Source organism: Carlito syrichta, unplaced genomic scaffold, assembly GCF_000164805.1.
Source record: "Carlito syrichta isolate Samal-C Ts95f unplaced genomic scaffold, Tarsius_syrichta-2.0.1 Scaffold315952, whole genome shotgun sequence".
In the NCBI taxonomy this organism is placed as follows: Eukaryota; Metazoa; Chordata; class Mammalia; order Primates; family Tarsiidae; genus Carlito; species Carlito syrichta.
Window position 1 is genome coordinate 156,710 of NW_007260048.1, and position 7,043 is coordinate 163,752.

The following is a 7,043-nucleotide window of genomic DNA, read 5'->3' on the forward strand; positions in this document are numbered from 1 at the left end:
CGAACCGCCCACGGGGGCCAGGCGGCCGGCCTGCGGGCGCAAGGCCGCCCGACGGCGGGGGCGCCGCACCTCTGCTGCCCGGCCGGGCTCGGCAGGAGCGGGGGGGGGGGGGGGTCCACCGGAGAGACTCCCACACTCAGGCCTGTGGGGCAAGGGTCAGGATTGCCGGGCTGCTGTGGAGTCCAGAGTCCAGACTTCTCCCCGCCTTCGCCCCCTTCCCCCGAAGGTACAGCTGCCCGGCTGCTGTTCTTAAAAGGAAGGGATGCCTTTGCCTCATCCGGAGGATCTGAGAGGTGAGGCTTTATGACCACGACCCTTCAGCAGGTTTGAATTCTGGTCACTACTCCCGTCATCGCTAGGCTGGTGATTGGGGCCAAGGTATTCAACCTCCCGACCCGGTTCAGTTTACCCTCAGAGGGGAACGAGGGGAAAGAGCTGTCCTGCTTCCCAGTGCTGGGAAGGTCAAAAGAGGCAGGGAAGTGCCTCTACGGAGAAACGAATGCGAAAGTGAACCTGTACTGCTACCAGACACCTTGCTAGACTCTTCACCGACAGCTCCTTTAATCTCCGCAATCAGCCAGAAAGAGAGGTGGCATCTCCATTCTATAAGTGGGGGTTCACATTCAGAGTGTTTGTCTTGCTCAAGGCCACAAAGTTAGGAAATGGTGGTGGAGTCATTATTCCCAACCTTCATAATATACCTGACTCATCACCAGGTTGCCACTCAGTAAAAGGGAAGGCACAGTCACCTTTAACAAAATTTTCAGATTGCAGGCCAGATTATGGGAACTCCTGCAGAATGAGGCAATGGACCAAGCATACTTCATACTTCTTAGGTATATATTAGCAAGCATATGACCACATTCTGTGTCTCCCCTGGAAAACCAGTGATAGCGAACAATAAAAAAATTTACTCTAAGCCATGACTGGCTTTTCTATCGTGTTCACTTCCTCTTCTGTATGACCTATTCACTCTGGATGTTTTCTGAATTAGGGAGGCTGCCTGAGCCCACACTCAGATGGCTCTTCAGAACCACTCGCTCGGTTCTGCAGCCCCAGCAGTGCCTCTTACTTAGGATATGCCACCTTTCCTCTCAGATCTCTCACTTCCAGCTGATCAATAGCACACCACATTGCCCCCTGTGTTCCTGTGTGTGTGATTGTAAACTTCATTTTTCTTTCTTGAGAAAGGTAAGATATTCAAGAATGAACACCATTTGCTTTTTTAGTAACCATTTGAACTGAAAGGTAGCAGTCTAGTATAAAGGGAGGCTGGCCATTTTTGAATGTGGGTTCAATCCTAAACAAGCTAAGACATCTTTGAGAGCTGTGGGATCTGGAAGGATCCTTGAAGACTCTCCCTGATTCTCTGAGACCAAAAAGAGCCCGAGCTGTGTTCTCCCCAGCTCCAGATCAGAGCTGGCTTCCGGCAGGACCTTGGGGATGCCTCACCATTCTCTAGCATAGAACTTAAGTTCTGCTCTTTCAGTTCACCCGGGTGACACTCATCTCTGTTGCTGCTGCCACCACTAGGCCTTTTACCAGGGACCAGATTTTGGCCACAGCATCATGCAGATGGGAGGGAAAAAAGAAGATAAAGCTCTAAGCAACCCTGGAGCCAGAGAGGAAAAGATGAAGAGGCAAAGAAAGAAGAAAAGGACATCTTAAACGAGGATGATGAAAAAACAAGATGACAAGATACGAACAGGATTTAGAGCAGGTTTATCTGTAAAAACTGGGCTTGAGTAACACAATATCATTCAATTTTGTATAATCCTACAGTGTGTTCCCAAGTTCCTGACTGTGAGCATGTGAAAGAAATTAAATTGATGAATTAGTATGGCCTGTATTACAAATCCAACATTAAGGGTACGATGCATATAGATGTTCATGGAATTTCAAAATCAGTGTACCTACCTCCTGGGTGAGGTAAACATTTTCAGCTGAGAGGGATTGCTTATTCACTTTTGCGGTGAGGAGGTCTTGAACTGTCAGTTTGTCTTCTGCTCTGTCTTAATTCGTTGGTTAGAATGAGTGTTTAGCGGGAGGCTGAATCAGGTCTCCTCTTGCCAGCAGAGGGGTAAGGTGGTGTGAGGTGGGTTGGAGAGGTTGGAAAGGATGTCTCAGGGGCGGGACACCAGCTTGGGTGGGGCTGGGTGACCCATGGGCTTTACTCTGTGATGTCATAATGGCAGGCAGGGGTCTCCTTGCTGCTCTATCTGCCTCCTCCCCCAACTCCCCAAAGGATGGCAGTGGCATGCTGGGTACCTGCCAAAGGCATAGCGCCTTCTAAGGTTGTCCGGATCAGTGCTTCTCTTATTGTACATAAGAATTACCTGGTAGCTTAGTCAAGTGCAGGTCCTGAAGGTCTGGAAGGGTTCCCATGAGATGTCAACCAGACCTCACTGAGTTGTCAGGTTCTGAACCAGTGCTGTCAAAGAGAAATACAATGTGATCCATGCATGTCATTGAAAATTTTCTAGAAGCTACATTAAAAAAAGTAAAATGGACACACACACTGCAACACAGCTATCATATCTTACACAATGCTATGGTTAAAGTAAAATGCAGCCCTTCCCAAACAAAGTTGAGTTCAATGGGAAAATATACTGCCTCTGATTTAAAATTAACATTTAATGAATTAAAATTGCATAAAGTTAGAAATTCAGTTTCTCAGTTACATTATCCAAGACATAAGGGCTTAATTGCCACATGTGGCTAGTAGCTACTGTTTTGGATAGCACAATTCTGGAACATTCCCTGAAAAGGTAATGATGTACAGAAATTATCATAATAAAAGACTAGGTATCTGGAAACTGGTAGACATTTACTAACACAATTTTAATGAACACGTAATTAGGATTTGAGAACTATGAACATGGAGGCATAACTCTGAGGCTTGAAGAGAGGGTTCTTGGCTTTCCCGGGAATCTAGCTGAGTCTAGAGTCTCGCTAGGGGCCCTCTGCCTTGTGACACATATCACATTCAGTCCACCTCTGAGCTTTTGCCGGGGTTCCCCCTCACTGGGATTCTTCCCTTCTTGCCACCCCACCTAAATCCTGCACACTTTTCAGAGCACATGATTTCACTCTCAATACCTTGTTATTCTAGCCCTTACTCCCTTCTCTTTCCTCTGAGCTCATGTCCGCTCTTGCTGTATGTAAGGTGGGGAGCCTCTTTACATGGGGTCTTGAACTGTCTGCCTTGCTAATAGGTATGTTAATCTTTTCTCTCATGAAATCCCAAGTTGCTTGAGGCTAGAACCTGCTTCTTCTATAGTGCTTAATATATGTGGGAGGGCATAGTAGCTGTTCAGTAACTATTATTTTATTTAATGACCTAAATTACCTATGCAAATGTTTAAGAGAGAAAATCAGATAAGAGTTGACCAAATAACTTGTCCAAGTGGAATAAAATGCCTTATTTTTGCTATGTCTCAACTTGAGCAAGATGTGAGTGCTCCCTAAGTTAATTTATAAATTTAATGTAACCCTAGTGCAAATACTGATGAGTATTTATTTATTTATTTATTTAATTTTATTTTTTTTGAGTTGGAGTCTCACTCTGTTGCCTGGCCACCGCAGCCTCGACCTGCTGGGCTCTAGTGATCCCTCCGCCTCAGCCTTCTGAGTAGCCGGAATTACAGGCGCGTGCTACCACGTCCGGCTAATTTTGGATTTATTGTAGAGATGAAGTCTCGCCAAGTTGCCCAGGCGGGTCTCAAACCTGCGGGCTCAGGCAATCTACTGACCTCACCCTCCCAAGGCGTGTGATTACAGGCTGAGCCACAGAGCCTGGCTCTGATGAGTATTTTTAAAGACAAAGACAAGTTGATATTAAAAGTCATATGGGAAAAAAATGCACAAGACTAGTTAGTAAAACACTGAAAAGGAAGTATTCTGAAGTAAGACTAACCCTAACAGATATATTTTTTCTTTGTTTTATTTTATTTTTATTATAAAGATGCGGGGTACAATTCAGGGTTAGGTATACAAATGTTGATTATGCAGGTACGAGGTATGCCCCTCCCTCCCCTAGCAGTTTCCCTCAACTGCCATCCCCCCTCACAGTTTCCCACTACTGCCAATCGCTTTCTTATAGTATTATAATTGTTCAAGGTCCACTTATGAGTGAGAACATATGGTACTCTGTTCTTTGTTTCTGTGATAGATCACTGAGTATGACCAACTCTAAATCCATCCAAGTTGCTGCAAAGTCCATATGTTTGTCCTTCTTTATGGCTGCATAATATTCCATTGTGTAAATGTACCACATTTTTAAAATCCAGTCCAGTTTCATTGGGCAACATGGTTGGTTCCATGTTTTTGCTATTGTGAATAGAGCTGCAACAAACATATGAGTGCAGGTATCTTTTTTGTAGAATGAGTTGAGTTCCTCCAGGTATATTCCCAACAGGGGAATTGCTGGGTCAGATGGAAGGTCAATTTCTAGTTCTTTCAGAAACCGTCACACTGTCTTCCAAAGAGGTTGCTCTAGTTTGCATTCCCACCAGCAGTGCAGAAGGATTCCTTTTTCTCCACATCCTCGCCAGCATCTGTTGTTGTTTTATTAATGATGACCATTATTACTGGAGTTAGGTGGTATCTCAATGTGGTTTTGACTTGCATTTTTCTGCTGATGAGTGAGGCTGAGCACTTTTTGATGTGTCTGTTGGCTGTTCGTATATCTTCTTTTGAGAAGTGTCTATTCATGTCTTTTGCCCACTTTTTAATGGGGCTGTTTGTTTTTTTCCTTTTGGTGCATTTGAGTTCCCTGTAGATCCTAGAAGTTAGGGCTTTGTCAAATATACAGTTTAACCCTAACAGATATTAAAGTACACTACAAAACCTCTGTGATTAAAACAATATGGTACTGGTGCATGACTAGATAGACCAATGGAACAGAATAAAAAGTTCCAAAATAAGCACAGCTACATGTAGATTTCCAGTATAGGACGAAGGTAATATCACTAGGGCAAAGATGGCCTTTATAAAAAGATGTTATTGGGACATACTAGGTAGCCATTTGGAAAAACATAAATTGTTTTCATTTTTTTCGTGTCCATATGCAAGAATAAACTCCAAATGAACTAGAAATCTGAATTTTAAAAATGAAATTATATAAATACTAAAAAAGAGTAAATTCCTCTACAACTTGAGTGTAAATAAAGACTTTCTAACTATGACTAAACATCTAGATACTTGATTTAAAAAATTGAAACATTCGACTACATTAAAAAATCAAACTTCGCATGGCAAAAATCTCTATAAACAAAACTAAAATCACACACTGGGAGGAAATATTTGTAATAGGTTTCACAAATAAAAAGCTAACATCCCTAATATACAAAGAACTTTTAAAAATTAAGGGGGGAAAAAAAAGACCAAAATTCCTACAGAAAAATGGGCAAAATTCAGAAGTGGGCGATTCACAGAAAGAGACACATTAATGACCCTAGAGATATGAAAACATGTTCAACTTCACCTATAATGGGAATAATGCAAATGAAAACTAGAATGAAATATAACTTCCATCCATAAGATTGGCAAAATTAACAAGTCTGATGGCTTGATGCAGTGGCTCATGCCTATAATCCCAGCACTTTGGGAAACCAAAGCAGGCAGATTGTGTGAGCTCAGGAGTTGGAGACTAGCCTGGGCAATGTGGTGGCATGCGCCTGTAGTTACCTGGGATGTTGAAGAGGAAGGGTCGCCTGAGCCCAGGAGGTCAAGCCTGGGCAACACAGTGAGACGCTGACTCACAAAAAAAAGTTTGATGAGACTGAGGGGAGTAGGCACTCTCATACATTGCTGGTGGGAATCCAAAATAGTACATCCCATTTGGAGAAGAATTTGGCAATATATAACACAACTACATGTGTGTTTATTCCTTGACCCAGAAATCATGCATCTAGGAATTCACCCTGAGGGTACACTTCCAACAATATGAGAATGTATAAGAGCAAAGATATTTATTATAGCATTATTTGTCATTGTAAAATCTTGGAAACTACCTAAATGTCCAAGCATAGGAAATTGGTTAAATTAAATAGGATACATACACACAATGGAGTACTGTGCAGCTATAAAAAAACAAAACCAAGCCAAACGAGGGAGATTTCTATGAACTGATATGAAATGATTTCCAGGAAATATTAATGGAAGAAATTCAAAGTACACAAAAGAATATATAGTATACTATTTTTTGTGTAAGAAAGGAGAAATAAAGCATCCATATATTTGCTTAAGGCTACCAAAAGAAATTCAGGAAAGGTAAACCAGAAAACAATGAAGTTGGTTGTTTACTGGAGAGAGGGAATGGAAGCGATTCTGGAGGGAGTGACACTTTTCTGAGAAGTTTTTTTCGTGTAGTTTTGACTTTTGGAAGCATGTAAATGTTCTACATATTCAAAAATAAAATTAAAACAAGATGGGAAGGGAAAGAAAAACCTAAAACTGAAAACAAATGGAAACAGCCTCACTGTATTTCGGATGAATACTGCAGCTACACGGAAGGGAGAAGGCGAAAGGAAGAACAAGTCCAAGGACCTCACAAATAGTGTTAGGCTGTCAATCAGTTTGCGGGGAGGTTGTGTGGGGGAGGATTACAACCAACTCCTGAACTCTTTTTAGTTGATATATCTTCTTCTCCTGGCGATGGACATGTGGAGCAATTGTGAAGTGAATTTGAGAGGTATCATGGGATTGTGGAAATGTGCTTATGCTCTTGGGAGCCAAAGTTCTTATTATGGGAAAGGGACATCAAAATATGGAGTGGAGAGGCCAGGCGCAGTGGCTCACACCTGTGATCCTAGCACTTTGGGAGGCCGAGGCAAGAGGATTGCTTGAGGCCAGGATGAGAACAGCCTGGGCAACATAGTGAGAACTTGTCTCTACAAAAAAATAAGAAAAAAATTAGCTAGGCGTGGTGGCATACATGTGTAGTCCCAGCTACTCAAGAGGTTGAGGAGGGAGGATCGATTAAGCCCAGGAGGCTCTGTACTCCAGTCTGGGTAACAGAGTGAGACTCCAACTCAAAAAAA

General features: G+C 42.6%; 1 protein-coding gene and 1 long non-coding RNA gene across 5 annotated transcripts in view; one reads left to right on the forward strand and one right to left on the reverse strand.

Annotated features, from left to right (window-relative positions):
• The window catches only part of GSG1 (germ cell associated 1), a 19,320-nt gene extending 17,137 nt beyond the window's left edge, over positions 1-2,183 (reverse strand). For all 4 annotated transcript variants that reach the window (XM_008073576.2, XM_021706710.1, XM_021706712.1 and 1 more), the window contains exon 1: positions 1,918-2,183. The gene's annotated coding sequence lies outside the window, so the exon portion shown is untranslated. The remainder of the gene's footprint in view (positions 1-1,917) is intronic.
• Positions 207-1,840, forward strand: LOC103276169. The gene is made up of 2 exons (XR_505355.1): positions 207-293; positions 1,534-1,840. It is a non-coding gene; the product is annotated as an uncharacterized LOC103276169 (long non-coding RNA).
• Positions 2,184-7,043: the final 4,860 nt, after the last annotated feature.